This window comes from Talpa occidentalis, unplaced genomic scaffold (genome assembly GCF_014898055.3).
Source record: "Talpa occidentalis isolate TD23 unplaced genomic scaffold, MPIMG_talOcc4v2.1 talOcc4.3, whole genome shotgun sequence".
In the NCBI taxonomy this organism is placed as follows: domain Eukaryota; kingdom Metazoa; phylum Chordata; class Mammalia; order Eulipotyphla; family Talpidae; genus Talpa; species Talpa occidentalis.
This window is the reverse complement of record NW_023603184.1, coordinates 54,100,404-54,122,182: the sequence shown is the minus strand read 5'-3', so window position 1 is coordinate 54,122,182 and position 21,779 is coordinate 54,100,404.

Genomic DNA, 21,779 nt, shown 5'->3' with positions numbered 1-21,779 from the left:
ACACTAAACCCAAAAAAAATGGAGTACGCATTTTTTCTCAAGCGCACACGGATCATTCTCCAGGATCGATCACATACTGGGGCACAAGACAAACATCAACAGATACACCAAGATTGAAATCATACCAAACATCTTTTCTGACCATGAAGGCATCAAACTAGAAATAAACCATAAAAAGAAGGCAAGGAAATATCCTACCTCATGGAGATTAAAAACCACACTACTGGAAAACCACTGGACTAACGAGGAGATTAAAGAAGAAATTAAAAAATTCTTTGAATTGAATGACAAGGAGGGCACCAATATCCTAAATGTATGGGATGCAGCAAAAGCAGTAATAAGAGGAAAATATATAGCAATAGAATCACACATCAAAAAACAAGAAAGAACTCAAAGAAACAACTTAATCTCGAAGCTCAGAGATCTAGAAAAATAACAACAAAAAACTCCCAAAACCAATAGAAGAAAAGAAATAATAAAAACCAAAGCAGAAATAAATGAAATTGAAACTAAAAAAAATCCAAAAGATCAATGAAACCAAGAGCTGGTTCTTTGAAAAAATCAATAAAATAGACAAACCCCTAGCCAGGCTCACAAAGGAAAAAAGGGAGAAAGCACAAATAAATAGGATCATAAATGAAAGAGGAGAAATCACAATGGACACAGCAGAAATCAAAAGAATAATCAGTAACTACTATGAACAGTTATATGGAAACAAGTTCAACAATCTAGAGGAGATGGACAAATTACTACAACTCTACAATCACCCAAAGCTAGAAAAAGAAGAAATAGAACACCTAAACAGACCAATTACAAGCAGCGGAATTGAAATGGTCATCAAAAACCTCCCCAAAAACAAAAGCCCAGGACCTGATGCATTTACAAATGAATTCTACAACAAATTCAGAGACGAATTAGTGCCTATACTTCACAAACTCTTCCAAAAATTTTAGAAGGAAGTGACAATACAAAACACGTTCTATGAAGCCAACATTACACTAATACCAAAACCGAATAAGGACAACACAAAAAGGGAAAACAACAGGCCAATCTCCCTAATGAACACTGATGCAAAAATCCTCAATAAAATTTTAGCTATCAGAATCCAACAACGGACAAAGATAATTCACCACGTCCAAGTAGGATTCATTCCAGGGACACAAGGATGGTTTAACATACGAAAATCAATCAACATTATCCAACACATCAACAAAAAGAAATATAAAATCCATATGATAATATCAATAGATGCTGAGAAAGCTTTCGTCAAATTGCAACAACCATTCATGATAAAAGCCCTTAAAATTTTTTGGATACAAGGAACATACCTCAACATCATAAAGGCCTTCTATGACAAGCCAACATCCAGTATCAATCTCAATGGTGAAAAGCTGAAAGCAATTTCATTAAGATCTGGAACAAGACAAGAATATCCACTCTCAACACTGCTTTTCAATATAATACTGGAAGTCCTAGCCAGAGCAATAAGACAAGAGAAAGACATACAAGGAATCCAAATAGGAAAAGAAGAAGTCAAACTATCACAATTTGCAGATGATATGATAATATACATAGAGAACCCTAAAAACTCCACAGAAAAACTAATTCTACTCATCAATCAATTCAGTAAAGTGGCAGATTACAAAACAACACGCAAAAGTCAGTAGCCTTCCTATACACAAACAATAAATCTGAAGAAGAAATCAAAAAAAAAATCCCTTTTAGTATCGAAACAAAAAAGTCAAATATTTGGGAATAAATCTAACAAAAGAGGTAAAACACCTATACAAAGAAAACTATAAAACACTGTTAAAAGAAATAGAAGACACAAAGAAATGGAAAGTCATCCCCTGCTCATGGATTGGAAGAATAAACATTATTAAAATGGCCATCCTACCAAAAGCAATATACAGATTCAATGTTATTCCAACAAAATTCCAATGTCATTCTTCAAAGAAATAGAACAATTATTGATGAAATTCATATGGAATCACAAAAAAAACCCAATAGCCAAAGCTCTACTGAAAAAAAAAAGAAGGAAATGAAGGCATCACACGCCCAGACTACAAACTATACTACAAAGCCATAACCATCAAAACTGCATGGTATTGGAACAAGAACAGACATACAGACCAATGGAATCAAATAGAAAATCCAGAAATAAACCCACAGAGTTATGGTCAACTAATATTTGACAAAGGAGCAAAGGCTATGCAATGGAGCAAAGAAAGTTTGTTCAATAAATGGTGCTGGGAAAACTGGGTTGCTACATGCAAAAGAATGAAGCTTAACCACAACCTCACACCATATACAAAAATCAACTCAAAATGGATTAAAGAACTAGACATAAGACCTGAAACCATAAAATACATAGAAGTAAATATAGGTGAAACGCTATGTGATTTGCATATCAAAGACATCTTTACAGACACATCATCCAAAGCAGTGATAGTGAAGGAAAAGCTAAACAGCTGGGACTACATCAAATTAAAGAGCTTCTACAGAAAAAGAGACAATAACAAAACAAAGAGAAACCCCACCAACTGGGAGAACATTTTTGCACACAACACTAATGATAAAGGACTGATCACAAAAATCTTCAAAGAGCTGATGAGACTCAGCAACAAAAAAGAAAATAATCCAGTCAAAAAATGGGCAGAAGAGCTAAAAAGAACCTTCTCTGAAGAGGAAATGCAAATGGCAAACAGACATGAAAAAATGTTCAACATCACTTGTAATCAGGGAAATGCAAATCAAAACTACCATGAGATACCATCTTACTCCAGTGAGAATGGCACATATTAAAAAAATCTAGCAACAGCAAATGTTGTTGAGGGTGTGGAGAAAAGGTAACTCTCCTGCACTGTTGATGGGGGTGCAAACTGGTCCAACCACTATGGGGAGCTCTGTGGAGATTTCTGGACCTACTAAACATAGAGCTTCCATATGATCCAGCAATTCCACTCCTAGGTATTTACCCAAAGGACACAGAAACATCAATTCCAAAGAACACCTGCACCCCTATGTTTATAGCAGCACTATTTACAATAGCTAAGCTTTGGAAACAGCCCAAATGCCCAAAAATAGATGACTGGATCAAGAAGATGTGGTACATATATACCATGGAATATTACTCAGCATTCAAAAAAGATAAACACATGCAATTTGCAGCAACATGGATGGCGCTGGAAGGGATCATGCTCAGTGAAATAAGCCAAAAAGAAAAAGAAAAATACCGGATGGTCTCACTCATAGCAGGAATCTAGAAAACTTAAATAAGGGACCAGGAAAATGAATAACTATAAGAACGTGAAAATCAAAATGAACAAAAAACTATGAACCAGAGACAATTTTTTGGGGGTGGGGGGCGGGAGGGGAGGGATTGGGGTCAGAATGGGGTTTGCAATTGTATGGGGGAATATAAAAATATTTTTTTTATTTGAAAAAAACAAACAAACAAAAAAGACACAGCACAAAAAAAAAAAAAAAAAAAAAACCACCCACCTGCTTGCAACTATGGTGAATTGGAAGAACTTCTAAGCCTTCCAGAAAAAAGAACTTAAAACTGCCGTGATGAAAAAACTGATGGAAGTAATTAAGGAATACAATGCTCAGAAGAATGAAATTGAGTCCCTAAAGAGGGAAGTAAGAGAAATGCAGGAGATCAAAGAATTAATGGAGGCGCTAAAGAACTCTGGGAAAAGCAATCAAAGCAGAATAGATGAAATGGAAGGACAAATAAGTACTCTTGAAGACACAGAAATAAAAAGAACCAAAACAGAAAAGGAAAGAGAAGTACGAAGGACAAAGACCGAAGAAAGACTTCAGGAATTATCTGACTCCATGAGGAAAGGAAACATAAGAGTTATAGGAATCCCAGAAGGAGAGGAGAGAGACATAGGAACAGAGAAAATATTCAAGGAGATAATTGAAGAGAACTTCCCAAACGTGAAGAAGGAGCTGAAAATTGATATACAAGAAGCAAGAAGAACAACAAAATTCCATGACAAAAGGAAAAATACAGCAAGACACATAATAGTAAAGCTCCCAAGAATCCAAGACAAGGAAAAAATAATGAAGCTGACAAGAGGGAAGAAACAGATAACATTCAAAGGAAAACCAATCAGACTGACATCAGAATTCTCCGAAGAAATACTACGGGCAAGGAGAGAGTGGAGGGACATAGTCAACAGACTTCAAGAAAACAAATGCCAACCAAGAATACTCTATCCCGCAAAGCTCTCCTTCCTCTATGAAGAAAAAATAAGGACCTTCCCAGACAAACAGAAACTCTGGAATTTCATTGTGACTAAACCCCCACTCCAAAAAATACTACAAGAAGTCCTAAAGCCAGAACCTCAGAGGGACGAATAACAACGAAGGAAGGCCAAAAAAAGTTATTAAAGAATAAATAAATAAAATCAAAGGAAAGACAAACACAATGGCAAATACAGATGCTAACATATCAATATTAACTCTAAAGGTAAACGGACTAAACTCTTCAATAAAAAGACACAGAGTTGCAGCCTGGATTAAGAAACAAAACCCAACCTTTTGCTGTCTCCAGGAAACATATTTAGCTACAAAAGATAAATATAACCTCAAACTTAAAGGATGGAAAACAATCCTACAAACAAATGGACCAAAAAAGAAAGCAGGAACAGCTATACTTATATCAGGTAAAACATTTCAAACTGAAAATGGTAAAAAGAGACCCCAACGGTCACTACATTATGATCAAGAGGAAAATACTTCAAGAAGAAATAACACTCATTAACATATATTCACCAAACGAAGGAGCACCAAAATATATCAGACAACTATTGTCATCTTTGAAAACAGACATCAGAGAAAACACATACATAGTGGGAGACTTCAACACACCACTATCAACAATGGAAAGATCAATGAAACTAAAAATAAGTAAAGACACTAAAGCTCTAAATAAGGATCTAGAGCACTTGGGCTTAACAGACATCTTTAGAACACTAAACCCAAAAAAATCTGAGTAGATATTTTTTCTCAAGCGCACACGGATCATTCTCCAGGATCAATCACATACTGGGAACCAAGACAAACATCAACAGATACACCAAGATTGAAATCATACCAAGCATCCTTTCTGACCATGAAGTCTCAAACTAGAAATAAACCATAAAAAGAAGGCAGGGAACTCTCCAACCTCATGGAGATTGAAACCCACACTATGAGAAGACCACTGGACTAATGAGGAGATCAAAGAAGAAATTAAAAAATTCTTTGAGGGCTTCCCCAGTGGCATAGTGGTTGAGCACTGGGTTGCGAAGCTGCCTGCAGCCTCTGCAGCGCGGGTTCGATCCCCAGCTGCTCCCCGGCCACCGGAGGAGGGGCCCACATGCCACGCATACCTCTCCTGCCACCCGCTGCTCCCCTCAGCAGTGTAATTCGGTCCTTCTGCCTGCTCAGCTCTCACCCTCCGCGCTTCTAACTGTGCCCAGTGCTTGTATGAATAAATAATAAATAAATAAATAAATCTTAAAAAAAAATAAAAAATTCTTTAAATTGAATGACAAGGAGGACACCAATTTCCTAAATGAATGGGATGCAGCAAAAGCAATAATAAAAGGAAAATACATAGCAATAGAGGCTGACATCAAGAAACAAGAAAGAACTCAAAGAAACAACCTAATCTCAAAGCTCAAAGAACTAGAAAAAGAACAACCAAAAAAACCTAAAACTAGTAGAAGAAAAGAAATAATAAAAACCAAAGCAGAAATAAATGAAATCGAAACTAAAAAATAAACAAACAAACAAACAAACAAACAAAAAAACAATCCAAAAGATCAATGAAACCAAGAGCTGGTTCTTCAAAAAAATAAATAAAATAGACAAACCCCTAGCCAGGCTCACAAAGGAAAAAAAGGGAGAAATCACAAACATACAGGATCACAAATGAAAGAGGTGAAATCACAACGGACACAGCAGAAATCAAAAGAATAATCAGAAACTATTATGAACAGTTATATGGAAACAAGTTCAACAATATAGAGGAGATGGACCAATTCCTACAACTCTACAATCACCCAAAGATAGATAAAGAAGAAATAGAACACCTAAACTAACCAATTATAAGCAGCAAAATTGAAATGGTAATAAAAAACCTTCCCAAAAACAAAAGCCCAGGACCTGATGGATTTACAAATGAATTCTACCAATCGTTCAGAAAAGAATTAGTGCCTATCATTCACAAACTCTTCCAAAATACTGAGAAGGAAGGGATAATACCAAACACATTCTATGAAGCCAACATTACACTAATACCAAAAGCAAACAAGGACAACACAAAAAAAAGGAAACTACAGGCCAATCTCCCTAATGAACACTGATGCAAAAATCCTCAATAAAATTTTCGCTATCAGAATCCAACAATGTAACCACGATCAAGTAGGATTCATTCGAGGGACACAAGGATGTTTCAACATCCGAAAATCAATCAACGTTATCCAACACATCAACAAAAAGAAATATAAAATCCATATGATAATATCAGTAGATGCCGAGAAAGCTTTCGTCAAATTGCAACACCCATTTATGATAAAAGCCCTTGAAATTCTTGGGATACAAGGAACATACCTCCACATCATAAAGGCCATATATGACAAGCCAACAGCCAGTATCATTCTCAATGGTGAAAAGCTGAAAGCAATTCCATTAAGATCTGGAACAAGACAAGGATATCCACTCTCACCACTGCTTTTCAATATAATACTGGAAGTCCTAGCCAGAGCAATAAGACACTAGAAAGACATACAAGGAATCCAAATAAGAAAAGAAGTCAAACTATCACTACTCTCAGATGATATGATAATATACATAGAGAACCCCAAAAACTCCACAGAAAAACTAATTCAACTCATCAATCAGTTCAGTAAAGTGGCAGGATACAAAACCAACACGCAATAGTGAGCAACCTTCCTATACACAAAAAATAAATCTGAAGAAGAAGAAATCAAAAAAAAAAAAAAACATCCCTTTTATTATTGAAACAGACAAAAAAATCAAGTACTTGGGAATAAATCTAACAGTACACATAAAGGACCTATACAAATAAAACTATAAAACACTTAAAATAAATAGAAGAAGACACAAAGAAATGGAAATACATCCCCTGCTCATGAATTGGAAGAATAAACATTATTAAAATGGCCATCCTACCAAAAGCAATATACAGATTCAATGCTATTCCAATAAAAATTGCAATGTCATTCTTGCAAGAAATAGAGCAATTATTGATGAAATTCATATGGAATCACCAAAAACCCAAAATAGCCAAAGAACTCATGAAAAAAAAAAAAAAAAAGAAGTGAATGGAGGCATCACACTCCCAGACTTCAAACTATACTACAAAGCCATAATCATCAAAATTGCATGGTATTGGAACAAAAACAGACCCACAGACCAATGAAATCGAATAAAAAATCCAGAAATAAACCCACAGATTTATGGTCAACTACTCTTTGACAAAGGAGCAAAGAATATGCATTGGAGCAAAGAAAGTTTATTCAATAAATGGTGCTGGGAAAACTGGGTCACTTCATGCAAAAGAATGAAGCTTGACTACTATCTAACACCATGCACAAAAACCAACTCAAAATGGATTAAAGAACTAGACATAAGACCTGAAACCATAAAATACATAGAAGGAAATATAGGTGAAACACTACATGATATGCACATCAAAGACATCTTTACAGACACATCACCCAAAGCAGTGATAGTGAAGGCAAAGATCAACAGCTGGTACGACATCAAATTAAAGAGCTTCTGCACAGCAAAAGAGACAATAACAAAAGCAAAGAGAAACCCCACCGACTGGGAGAACATTTTTGCACACAACACTAATGATAAATGACTGATCTCAAAAATCTACAAAGAGCTGATGAGACTCAACAAAAGAAAGGAAATAATCCAGTCAAAAAATGGGCAGAAGAGCTAAAAAGAAACTTCTCCAAAGAGGAAATGCAAATGGCCAACAGGCATATGAAAAAATGTTCAATATCACTTGTAATCAGGGAAATGCAAATCAAAACTACCATGAGATACCATCTTACACCAGTGAGAATGGCACATATTAAGAAAACTAGCAACAGCAAATGTTGACAAGGTTATGGAGAAAAAGGAACTCTCCTGCACTGTTGGTGGGAGTGCAAACTGGTCCAACCACTATGGAGAGCTCTGTGGAGATTTCTGGACCTACTAAACATAGAGCATCCATATGATCCAGCCATTCCAATACCCTGGGTATTTACCCAAAGGACACAGAAACATCAATTCCAAAAAGCACCTGCACCCCTATGTTTATAGCAGTACTATTTACAATAGCTAAGCTTTGGAAACAACCCAAAAGCCCAAAAAATAGATGACTGGATCAAGAAGATGTGGTACATATACGCCATGGAATATTACTCAGCATTCAAAAAAGATAAACACATGCAATTTGCAGCAACATGGATGGCGCTGGAAGGGATCATGCTCAACGATATAAGCCAGAAAGAAAAAGAAAAATACCGGATGGTCTCACTCATAGCAGTAATCTAGAAAACTTAAATAAGGGACCAGGAAAAAGAATAACTATAAGAAAGAAAATATTGAAATCAGCAAACAACTATGAACCAGAGACACTCTATGGGGGCTGGGGGGCAGGGAAAGGAGGGATTGTGGTCAAAATAAGAGGGTTGTAATTGTATGGGGAATATAAAAATAAAATTTAAATTAAAAAATAGGAAAGGGGATATTATCATGAGTTACACAACTCCTTTTTGTACTAACAGGAAATGCAAAATGCCCTGCTCATTTACGGCGTTCTTTAAGCATTTTTTAAAATATTTATTATTTATGGTAGAACCAGGGTATAGGCCAGATGTGAAGGATGGTGTGAGGATTCACCAGAGACAGAGTGGGGAACAGAACAGGCAGACTGACAATATGCACTGCTGAGGGGAGCAGCAGTGTATATCCTCGCTCTCTGGTCGGGATCAAACCAACGATACAGAGTCTGCTGACAGACGCACATTGTGGCACTCAACTGCCTGCACCACCAGGGAGGCCCTTCTTTAAGCATTTTTTTAAACTAATTTTTGCTGACAAGAATCTTGAGACATTGGCAGGTTAGAATGAGTGGCAAGAGACTGAAATGCTCTAAGAATTTCTTGAAGCTTATTAGAGAGTTCAGTGGAAGGTGCTGTAGCATCCTCTACTTGATTAAAAAATTCCCCACCACTAGCCTCTGAAGAGATCTTGTGATCTGGGTCAGACTCAGAAGAGTCCATTAAATGTTTTTTAACACGCTCGTGTACAGAGAGCATTAAGTTGTTCTTTATAATTGTTTTGAGGGGAGGTAGGATTATTACCCACAGGATGAAGAGCTTATTGTTTTAGAAAAAGCTTTTTACAGGATTAACAAACTTACAGACCTTTATAACATACTTATTTATTTATACTAACAAAGATTTTTAAAAGTGGGTTCGTCTTTCTGTAAAGGAAATTTAGTTAATTACCGGTGTTTGTTGAACAACACAATTTTTACCTTTTAAGAAAACACATTTAAACATTAAATATTAACACCCAATCTTAAAACCTAAAGACATGTATGTTTTAAATTAAACCATTGAATTTACACTAGTTTACCAAATTTAGATCATGATCAAAATTGGGGGTTTTGTATTGGTGCCATTTAGAGTTAATCCTCCAGAGGTAGAAGATAAGTATTAACAGAGATCTCTTGATTTTTATTTAAAATTTTGGCCATGTGTTAATTTTAAGAAGTCAAATTATTTATTTTTAAAGGTTTTTTTTATCTATTTGTATACATAAATAAGAACTAGGGTGTAAGCCAGATGTGTGGGGGGGTGAAAAGTCCAACCTGAGAGTGGTGAGAACAGACGATCTACCGAAACATGCTGTTGAAGGGAGAAGCCGGCTGAGACAGGAGAGGCTGGCTGTGTAACGTGGGCCAACTCCCCAGCCAGGATCTAACCCTTGCTGTACTGGCCTGAGATAGCTCAAAAGAGTTGAGACTTCAACCCCTGTATTACCAGGGAGGCCCCATATATCAAGATTTTTTAATGAGATAGAAGTTAAAATCCTTATATACACAAAGTGTTTAATTTCAACCATTACTTAAGATTGAGGGCCCAAGGTCAACAAAATTTTAAAGACAGGCAGCTGTTACTAAGTTTGAGATGCTAAAATATTTTAGAGTTTGTATTTTTAAGAAATAATCCTTTGGCTTTATATTGTTTTTGCTTTATTTTATTGAGACCAAACATTTTTAAGATAATGTAACAATTCTTATGGACCATGCATGGGGAAAACAGGAGAAGAGAGGTTAAGATCTTTGATCTGAAGGGGTGTGAGATTATCACTCATGTTTCTAAGAGAGAGAGTAAAGATTAAACTGAAAAACTCACTGAAGAAAGTTAACATCACAGACTCAGTGTCTGTGGGCCTTTCACCAGGCTGATTATCATCACAGAGTCCGGCTCTGTGGGCCTTTTACCTGGATGATTTGGAAGAAAGTAACATCACAGACTCAGAATCTGTGGGCCTTTTACCAGGCTGATTTGGAAGAAAAAGATAGGAAAGACGCGACTGAAAACACCTTCTTACCGCTTTGTCGCAGACTCTGGGTCTGTGAAGCCTTTTGGCCAGGCTTGAGAGGATGTCCAATTCCCTTCCCCGGCCTTGAGAAGCAGGGTGTGGGGCCCCTGTTTGGGAGCCATTTGTTGCATCAGGCAACACCACACTGATAAAGAAACAGGAGGCGTGGAACAGGCTACATAATGCAGGATGTTGCTGAAGAGCAAGATCCTGGCCCTTTTATTGACCCACAGTATTGGTTGTGAGGAGGAAGAGCAAAAGGAGATTAAGGGTTTGGAGATGATAGAAAGGGGAAGGGTGTAGAAGATTAGGGATTGTGAGTCTGCCCTCCAGGCGCTTCTTATCTACTTCATGACACACCCTAATCCCCAGCCATTGTTCTAATCTTATCGACAAGGTGTTCCACTGATCAGCTTCTGGGGTCCCTTGTCAATACATCGGTCCTCGGCCAGGGCGTTCCCGGCCATATCTCGTGATGTGTAATTTGGGAGACGTGTTATGCTTTATTTTATTTTATTTTTTTTGCAGATTTATTTACTTATGAATATAAGAGCTAGGGTGCAGGGCAGAGATGTGGGGGTGGGGTAAGGGAATTCACCAGAGACAGCGTGGGGAACAGAACAGGTGGACTGACTGAAATCCACTGCTGAGGGGAGCAGCGGGAAGACAGGAGAGGTCTGTGGCTCCCCGTGTGTCTCCTTCCTGGCTGGGGATGGAACTGGGGCTCCAGAGGCTGCGGATGGCTTCACAGTGTGGTACTTAACCCCTTCCCCACCAGGGTGGCCCCTAGTCATGCTTTTATGTCAGCTGCAGGTAAGTGGATTTTTAAGAATGGTTTAAAAAAATAATCTTTCCCAGAAATTCAAGCCACTTTGTTTGCCCTTTTAATGACTAGCGGATAATGTAGGGTCACAGTATTTTGGACGAGGAGGAGACATTTGTCTGCATCTCAGTGTTTATTTGGGAGCCCTCCCTCCAGCGCCTGCATCAGCGGGGCCGTTGCCTCCGGGAGCCCCTGCGCGCCGAGCCCCGCCCAGCGCACCTGGATGCACCTGCACTGCTACCACACGTGCACGCTCGTTCAGGCCCTGATGGCCCCTGACTCAGGGTGAGGTTCGGCTGGGGTGAGCCTGGTCCTTCAGGAACCCCGTAGGGGCGCCGCTGCCCATTGACCTGGGGAGCCAGTGTCGGGGAGCAGACAGGTGAGGCCCAGGGAGGGAAGGTGCTTGGGCTCGGGGAGGCGCATCTGGCCTGCACCCCGGTTCTTGTATAAATGAATAAATCTTTTTTAAAATTAGCCTTTTTCTAATGATTCCCAGGCAGCAGGCTTAATTACTGCACTTACCAGAGAAAATTCCTGGAGATGTGGAACAATTGGTGAGGAGAGGATGCCTCAGCAGTGCCTGCAGCATTGTTCAAGTGAGACCCGCCTTTAGGAACATTTGTTTATTTATATTGTCTTAGGGTCTTCCCTTTCCTCAAGCTCATCTCTTTTTTTTATTTTCTTGCATCATTGTTCATTTTTTTTAGGTATTGGATTCTCCCTTCAGGGGTGGTCCCCATAGTGCTCCCACCAGAATAGCACCCATGACCCATCACCATAATCCCTTGTGCTCGTCCCTCCCCTCTGTTCATCCCCTCCCCCCTCCGCGCTGGGGGCCTCAGCTCTTGGTCAGCCTGCTGGGGTTGTCTTTTTCTCTACCTTTTGTTCAGTTTCTCCATATTTCCCACGTAAGAAATCACCTGATATTTCTCTTTCTCCTGCCTTACTGTGGCTAGCATCATCCCTTCCAGCTCCATCTGTATCACCACAAACAGCGTGAATTTGTCTTTTTTGATTATGAGCAATACTCCGCAGTGTAACTCTACCACAACTTTTTGATCCATTCATCTGTTTTGTGGCATTTGAGTTCTTTCCATGTCATGGCTACTGTGAATAGTGCTGCAATAAGCACAGGAGTTTAGGTTTCCTTTTTTTTTTTTTTTGTCCCTTGGGTAGATTCCTAGGACTGGAACTCTGGATCATGTGTAGACCCATTTTCAGTGTTCTGAGGAACTTCCACACAGCTGTCCATAGTGGCTGGACCAGTTTGCGCTCCCACCAGCAGCGCCAGAGCCTTCTTTGTCTCCACCACTTCTCCAGCATTTGTTATTGCCAGTTTTTTTTTTTTTTTTTTTTTTTAATGAGGAGCATTCTCACTGGAGTGAGGTGGTCCCTCATTGTGGTTTTGATTTGCATTTCCCTGATATTAGTGATGCTGAACATTTTTTCTATGCCTGTTGGCCATTTGCATTTCTTCTTCGGAGAAGTGTCTTTTTTCTTCTGCCCATTTGTTTGGACTGTTTTTTTTTTTTTGTTGTTGTTGAGTCGTGTAAGCTCTTTGTAGATCTTTGATATCAGTCCGTTAGCTGTCATGTGGTGTGCTGATATTTTCACCCATTCAGCGGGGTGTCTCTTTGTTGTGATCATTGTCTCTTGCTGTAGCCCCAACTGTTTACATTCTCCCTGGTTTTCCTTGCTTCTGGAGAAGAATCCTCAAAGATGTTTCTGAGGATCATGTCATCGAGTGTTGTTCTGTGTTTCCTTCTGTATATTGAATGGTGCCAGGTTTCACATTAAAGTCTTTCATCCACTTGATTTATTTTGTGTATGGTGTGAGATAGTGGTCTAATTCATTCTTTCGCGTGTTGCAATCCAGTTTCCCCAGCACCATTTATGGAAGAGGCTATTTTTTCCCAATGTATATTCTTTGCTCCTGTGTCATAGGTTAGCTCACCATATATGTGTGCTTTTATTTCTGGGCTTAACTTTGATTCCATTGTTCTCTGTGTCTGTTTTTGTCCCAACATAGTTTTTATTATAACAGCTTTGTCATGTTGTTGGATGTCTGGGAGTGTCAGATCTCCATTATTCCTCCCTTTTAGTCACAACTTTCGCTGCTCAGGTTTTGTGATTCCATATGAATTTGAACAGTATTGGTTCCATTTTGTTGAAGAACACCATTGAAATTTGCATTGAAATTGCACTGAATCTGTAAATTGCTTACAAATAGGAAGTCCCATCTAGGTTTGTTACTTTTTTCCAGTTATGGAACATTCATAAAACAGAGTGTTAATAAAAAATGTATGTGTTGGGCCTCCCCGGTGGCGCAGCGGTTGAGCGCTGGGTTGCGAAGCTGCCCGCAGCCTCTGCAGCACTGGTTCGATCCCCGGCTGCTCCCTGGCCACCGGAGGAGGGTCCCACATGGCGAGCAGACCTCTCCTGCCACCCGCTGCTTCCCTCAGCAGTGTACTTCAGTCCTTCTGCCCGCTCTACTCCCCGCTCTGGCTCTGGTGAATTCTCTCACCCTCCCGTGCTCCTGACTGTACCCAGTGCTTGTAAAAATAAATAAATAAATCTTTAAAAAAAAAGTATGTTATTTTCTGTAATGTCTAAAAAGGTGTTATTTTCTGGGGTGGAAATGTTGGTGAGGATATCCACTTTGTGGGACCTGTGTGCAATTCCATTTCAACATTGCTCAAATGGGTTGAGACTAGAACATCTGTTGCCATTTTTGCTACCTTGAAAGTCACCATGTCACAAACAATAAAGGTCATGGATAGACATGGGAATAGCCATCTGCTCTGTGTCAGTGACTTCCTTTCATTGACAGTGGACAAAATTCATTTAAAGGGTACCTTTTTAGCCAAAAATAAAATCCCCTTTTTAAAAAATGGGAGTTAAATATTGTTGGCATTCTTTGGTTTCTTGAATTCCTCTTGCTATTCCCAGTGTTTTTTTTTTCTTTCTTCCTTTTCTTTGCACCCTCTTCATTTATGATACTTCTGACCTTGTCTTATAGGGTGGTCCCCAGGAAAGGGGGAGGTTCCAGGTTTCCTGGCCCACCCAAGGGAGGGTGGAGCTGAGCAGGGAGAGAAGAAGCTGCAGAGGAGACTGAGGAAGGAAGCAGAATGGAGCCAGAAGGAGACCTGGAGGTGGCACATGGAGCCTAGAGACACGTAAAAAAACTGCTTGTCTTTTGGTCATGGACGGGGTGACACAGATGTGGGTGAGACCTGTAGGGAGGTGACAATGGCAGATTTTATCTTGATTTTGATTTTGCTCTTTTCTTTCCGGGCTTGTCTGGTTGTTTCTGACCCTTTTCTGTGGGTCCTCACGGGAAGATGCTTTAGACTTGTGGCAGGCTTTGGGGCCTTGCTCTGGGCCAATTCCATTTGAATGGAGTTTTATCCATGAGAGAACTTTGGGTGCTTGATTTAGAAACCAGATTCTTTGCCTTTCCTGTATTGTTTCCTAATTGTATTAAAGTTCCTTCCCATTAAAGTCTCATGTTTTGTGTTAATGTGGCAGATGGCAGAACCCTATATAGAATAGGCAGGTTTGCAGGGTTTGGGCTGCCCCTCTCTCTGTCCTGTAACACTTGTACAGTTTACAAGTTTACCCAGAAATAAAACTGAGACACAGGGCAAGTTAGAGTAATTAGGCAGTTTCAGGGACACTGCAGGAGGGAACCTCAGAGAGTTGAGGAAGTCTTCAGAGATAAGGGCAGCAAGAGAATGTAACTAATCCACTAGGAAAAACAAACATCCCAGGACCAAGGACAACATTGTTAATGCTGGCCTTGGTTTCCTTCAGGTGATAAAGGGAGGTAGAGATTGGGGAAATGGAGCGTGGTTTAATTTATGGACAAATTAGAAGGGCAGCTGTTTAACTTCAATGCAGAGATGCCCATCCGGAGGACTGGGCCATAAAAATAAAGATACAACAAATGGGGAAAGACAAACCTGTTAGATAAGGAATGTGAAGATCCCCCACTAAGTAGCAAATTAAGTGAGACAGCTGAGAACTAACCAATCACAAATAGACTGGTGGAGCTTTAGAATAATGAAGGAAATAAGGTATATATTCCCTGAGACACGACTCCACTTTGGCTTCCTTGCCCCTCCCAGGCCTGGTTTCATGACCTGGGAGTCCACTTTATTTCTGTTCTTTTTCTCCTCAATAAACTTTTTCTTTCTCAAAAAAAACCTGCCTCTTCTCGCTTGCTTGCCTGAGAGTCTGCAAAGTCCCTGCTGTGGCTTTGTGAGACACCAACCCGTGGGGGTCTAGTGGCCGGGGCTCAGCGCTGGCCCTGCAGCCTGGGATCTGCTCCTGGCTGGGAGAGTAGGCCTGACAATTCCGGTATCATTTCCAATCATTTTACTGTAAATAAAGTGTTCTCTGAATTTGAACTGTTCTTTAGGTCATTTCCAAAAGTATTTTATATTCAAAGTTCCCTGCAGAGGGGTTGTGAACTTACCTCTCATGAATAGCAAGGACAGATTTCCTAGTCTCACTAACATTTTTGTCTATCCGGTTTTCCTCTTCAAGGCTCTGGACACACAATCCCACTATGCTCTGCTGCTCCTGCCTCTGCGCCGGGCCCGCCCTTTCCCCGTGGGCTGTCATGGCTGTTCCCCGCGCCACAGGCCACCGACTCTGCCCCACAGGCCCCCCTTGTGGTACCCGAGCTTGGCCACCTGGGCCTTTCCTCCCCTTTGGCCACTTGTCAGGGATTTGCTGTCTCGCCACTGGTGGCCACCAGGCAGCGCCCTCCCCCGTTATTTTTCACATGGTCCTCACCGCCCTTTCTATTGCCTGAAACACACCTCTGCGTCTTATTCACAGTCCAGTCCGTACATTATCCCGAGCTCAGCCGCGCCACCTCGTTCCTCCTCCCACATCCTGCCTTACTCTCCACCTCTCTCACCCCTCCTGGCGCTTTACCTTACCCACCCCACTGCCGTCATCATTCTGAGTGTCCCCCAACTTATCCCTCTGGGTCACAAGGCGACACCACCCGCCCCACCCGTGCCTTCATTATGCCGCGGGGAGCCGCTCTTTGCCTGGCCACTTCCAGTCAGCCTCGAAATTCAGACTGCAGTTTCCCCACGATACCACCCCAGTCCACAAGGCAGCGACATTGGCTCCTCTACTCCTTTAATGTGCCCTTGGGAGCCGCTCTTGGCGTTGCCTCTCAAGTTCTGCCTGGTGCATCCTGGGAGTCTCATGAGTGATGACGTGAGTGCCCAGGGCACACTTAAAGGGCAGACACAGCAAAGGGCTGACACAGGACCTGCTGGAGGCCTGATTTGGCGCCCAACGTGGGAATGTGTCTTATTCACAGTCCAGTCCGTACATTATCCCGTGCAGCCCAAACCCCGCAAACCTGCCTATTCTAAATGGGTTCTGCCATCCGCCGCATCAACACAAAAACATATGAGACTTTAATGGGAAGGAACTTTAATAAAACTAGGAAACAATACAGGCAAGGCAAAGAATCTAGTTTCTAAATGAAGCACCCAAAGTTACCCGTCCCCTCGTGGGTAAAAGTCCATCCATATGGGAATGGCGCAGAGCAAGGCCCCTAAGCCTGCCACAAGTCTAAAGCAACTCCTAGTGGGGACCCACAGAAAAGGGTCAAAAACAACCAGACAAGCCCGGAAGGAAAAGAGCAAAATCAACATCAAGATAAAAGCTGCCATTGTCACCTCCCCATGGGTCTCACCCACATCTGTGTCACCCAGTCCACGACCAAAAGACAAACGCAGTTTCTTCACGTGTCTCTAGGCTCCACGCGCCTCCTCCAGGTCTCCTGGCTCCATCCTGCTTTCCTTCCTCAGTCTCTTCTGCTGCTTCTCTTCTTCCTGCTCAGCTCCACCCTCCCTTGGGTGGGGCAGGGAACCTCCCCCTTTCCTGGGTACCACCCTGTTACACCACCCGGGCCCTTCCCTGCTCTCATCGCCCCCTCCTGAGCCTGGGGGTTCCCGCGCACTTGCTCAGGCTCCGGCCCCACTAGTGGACTCGGTCTGGGCGGCTGCGCGGCTGTGCTCATGTCCGTCAGTCCATCTCCAGGGCGACCCCGGCCCGCCGGTGGCCTCGTCCTGTCATTGGAGGCCCGCGGGGACCCTGGGGCTCGCCGGGGAAGATGTTTCTTGGCGCAGATGCTGCGCTCCCCACGTGGGCCAGTCCCTGAAGGCGCTGCCCCGTCCCCAGGACAGACCCCACGGCGGGCGCGGGAAGGCGGGGGCGGCGGGGCGAGAGCTCGCTGCGCATCCAGACGGTTCCCGGGCACCCCTGGGCGCTTCTACTCCCGGAGGCCCCCGGCGCCCCCCTATTCTGCCTCCTCGGGGTCCCGCTGGCGGCGAGACAAGCGTGCGGGGCAGCAGGCATCGGGCGCGGGAGGGTCTGTCATCGTCACCCGTGCTCGAACTGGGGAGCCCCCGATGTCTAAGGGGAAATTGCTCGGCCCAGTGGTGCGGGATCAGCCGAGCCCGCGAGGTGACCGGCGAGGGCTGGAAGTGCGCGAGGGCCGTGTCTGTCGGGTTGAGGGCGCCGAAGTCCGTGGTGAGGCCCAGGGTCGGCGCCTCTGCCTCTCTGGTGCTTGCGCCGGCCCCGCCCCGCCACCAGCGTTGTAGTTCCCGGGCCAGGGCGCCTCCTGCATGCGTCGCCCCCACCAGCCCCGCGCAGGGACTGGGGTCTCCAGGCCGAGGAGAAGTGGTCCGAACTCTCCGCGCCCGGAGTCGGGGAGCCCTGGAGGCGCAGGGGGTGGGGGGTCGGCCCTCCAGGCTCAGCGGCACCACACACCGAAGGACCCCCCTTCCAGAAGCCACCGCATGCGGGGCGCCCCGCTGCCGCAGCACCGGGTGGCCCACTGGGCACCTCCCTTGGAGCCATAATCCCAGCAGGACCCCAACATCATCTCACCCTTCACGTCCCCGTGGTGGGCAACTTGTGCAGTCAAAAAATAACCAGCCACCCCTCCCCCGTCACCGAGCCCCCACCAGGTAGTAAGTCCCCCTCAGAGGCACCGAGTCCCCCCAGAGTCCTCCCAGGGCCCCCCCAGGCACCATTGTCTGTGGTCCCCTGGCCTCCTCTGCCCTATTTCCCCCTAAGTCCGGGTAAGCGAAAGTTCGTGTGAATATTCACTCATTTGCTTGAATGCGCCCCCACAGGGGCGGCCGCTGGGGATCCCGTTCATTCTCTGACACCCTACACATGGGGCACCCCGAGGTGCCCACAGTCTGGGCACAACGTCAACTGAAGAACTACCCTGTGTCTAGGACAACAGGTCTACACAAAAACCCCACGTTTAAAAAAACGAGATTTTCCAATTATACTGAAAAGTGTAAAGTGTGGTGCATTCCCTAATCCAACATCTTTGAAATTTTACACATTACCGAGAAAAACAAGAGTTTACTAGGCTTTATAACAGATAAATGATTTTAAAATAGGTCATGGAAATATCTGTTTCCAAATTTATTTTGAAATAAATTATAAGATCTGACCTCGCTTCGGTGGTAAATACCTTTGCTTGTGTGTCTAACCAAAATCAGCTCCTAAACAACCACAACATCCTGCCAACAGAATGAATCTCTTCTTATCCCTGTACTATCCATATTCAGGTTCCCTTGTTCCACCCCTAAAAGTTTGAAAAACATGATTTATTTGAAAATAAGTTAAGCACCAGGGATCTCGGGTGTATAACTGGAGTAGGAGAGTCCAGACTGGGGAGGACGCTCAGCTCAGCTCAGCTCTGCTCTGCTCAGCCAAGGAACCAGGGACTGTTGGGCTTTTGGCTTCCTTTCCAGCATCACCTGCACTGGCCCTGGCACACAGTAGGTCCTCAGAAAACATCTGGGGAAATGAGTAAGTGGGGAAAGCCCTGGCCTGGCCCTGGTGCCCAGGGCCTGAATCTCCCCTGTTCTCTGGATGTCACCGGGTTTCAGCACACAGTGGGCCCTTAGGAAGAACGAGTCCTGGGGTGAAAGGATGCAGGTGAGCATCCACAGCACTAGCCCTGGGGGCCCTCCAAGTCAGAAGGCAAGCGTTCCGGTTCTTTCCTGTGCCCGGCCATTGGCACACACTAGCCCGCTGAGAGGGCCCCAAGGAACCGCCCCGCCGCAGAGCCGCCCCAGGACCGTGCGCGCAGCTGCGAGGCTCGGTGTCAGAAGAGGGTCCTAGTACCCCCAGCTGAGCCAAGCCTAGAGGACACCCGCGGGCGCGGAGGGCGGCCCTGTCCCCGGAGGCGTGCGCGCGCAAAGGTGGCCGCACAGGTGGAGCGACCCCAGGGGAGGACCCGAGGCCGGCAGGAAGCCTGACCTCGGAGCCAACCCTGCGCCCCCAGCCCCCTGGCGGGCACTGGACACCTGCTCCCCAATTCCTGCCAACTGGGAAGGGACTCCCCACCGCCTCCACCCCCGCTTCCCAGGCCTGAGGCCATTGGGTCGTGTCCTGCGTCCCGTGTCCTCGCGTGGCTCGTGCTGGTGCGCGCCCACACCACCGCCTCGCCTAGGCCGCCTGGTCTTGGAGTCTCCCCGGAGCGCGTCCGCTGGGACCGGCTAGAGGCGCGCGCGAGGCGGAGCGGGGAGGGGGGTCGTGGGCGCCCCCTGATGGCCGCGTAGACGGCGCCTGCCCACCCCCCTACGCCCACCCGGGAAGGGGGTGGATTTGGCGGCAGTGCCCTTCTCACGGTTTTGTAACAGGGTGGTCCACAGGAAAGGGGGAAGTTCCAGGTTCCCTGCCCCACCCAAGGGAGGGTGGAGCTGAACAGGGAGAGAAGAAGCTGCAGAGACTGAGGAAGGAAAGAGCAGGATGGAGCCAGGAGACCGTGGACGGGGTGACACAGATGTGGGTGAGACCCATTGGGAGGTGACAATGGCAGCTTTTATCTTGATTTTGATTTTGCTCTTTTCCTTCCGGGCTTGTCTGATTTTTTCTGACCCTTTTCTGAGGGTCCCCACTGGAAGATGCTTTAGACTTGTGGCAGGCTTTGGGGCCTTGCTCTGGGCGGATCCCATTTGCATGGAGTTTTACCCACGAGGGGATGGGTAACTTTGGGTGCTTGATTTAGAAACTAGATTCTTTGCCTTTCCTGTATTGTTTCCAAATTGTATTAAAGTTCCTTCCCATTAAAGTCTCATATGTTTTGTGTTGATGCAGCGGATGGCAGAACCCTACATAGAATAGGCAGATTTGCGGGGTTTGGGCTGCCCCTCTCCCTGTCCTATAACAGTTTGGGGCGGACAGGGCGCGGGGGGCAGGACTGGCCGGGCAGACCGGCTGTGCGTGAGGCGTCCGACCTGGGGATTGTGAGCGCAGCTGTACAGGGGCCGGGCAGCGAGCTCGCGGGGGGCGGGGTCGGGGGGGTAGGGATGGGCAGGGGCTGCGCACAGCGTGGATCGACCAGCTCTCCGCGAGGGCCACGCCTCCTCCCGCAGCCCGCTGGGACCTGCGCAGTGCGGGGCGCACCTCTGCTGGGCGGGTCCCAGGGGAGGCAGCGGCTGTCCTGCGCCCGGGGCTGCATCTCCGTCTGACCGACTGCCGCGTCCCGCCCGGGGTATGAGCCCCTGGGGTGCTCAGGGGGTGTGAGGGACCACCGGGGTCCAGCCCCGCTGCCGCGCCCGGAGGTCGGAGATGCCGTCGCTGTTCACCCCAAGTCTCCCGCAGGAGCTGCGGGGTCGGGGGCCGCGAATCAAGAGGGGTCCCTGACCACGGGGTCAGGCAGGGGGCTGGGGGCCGAGTGCTGCGGGTGTGGGCGGCGCCTGAACGGGGGCGGGGGCCCCGAGCCGCGAGCCTGGGATGTCTGGAGCGGGAGTCCATACAGCATCCGCGAGTGAGGGGGGCGGGGGCCGACCCCCGAGAACGCGGCGCAGCCGGCCTGGCCAGGGCGCCTGAGCCCGGCGGAGGACCTGGGGCGGGCGCTGTTGCTCGGGGAGGGTCCCGGAGTCGCGGGGGCGGCGGGTGAGACCCACGAGGTGCGGGCTTCGCGCCGAAGCCCGTGGAAAGGCCGGGGCCCGGCCGCGAATCGGGGCCGGCGCGTGGGCTGAAGCCAGGGGCCCGGGATGGATCCCAAGATCCCGGAGCTGCAGGATGCGGGTCTCCGGCGGGGTTGGGCAGGAGCTGCCCTCAGGGAGGGCCACGGGGGCAGCCGGGCCGGCAGCGCCCGAAGTGCGGAGAGGCCCCCCAAGACGGCAGAGACTGGGCGGCTCCGTTGTGCGGGAGAGGGCCAGGGTTTGTGCCGCAACTCCAGGGGCCCGCGGGGAACCTTGGCTCAGCCCCGCCCTGGGCGCTACGGTTTTTCTGGCCCAAAATCGGAGCT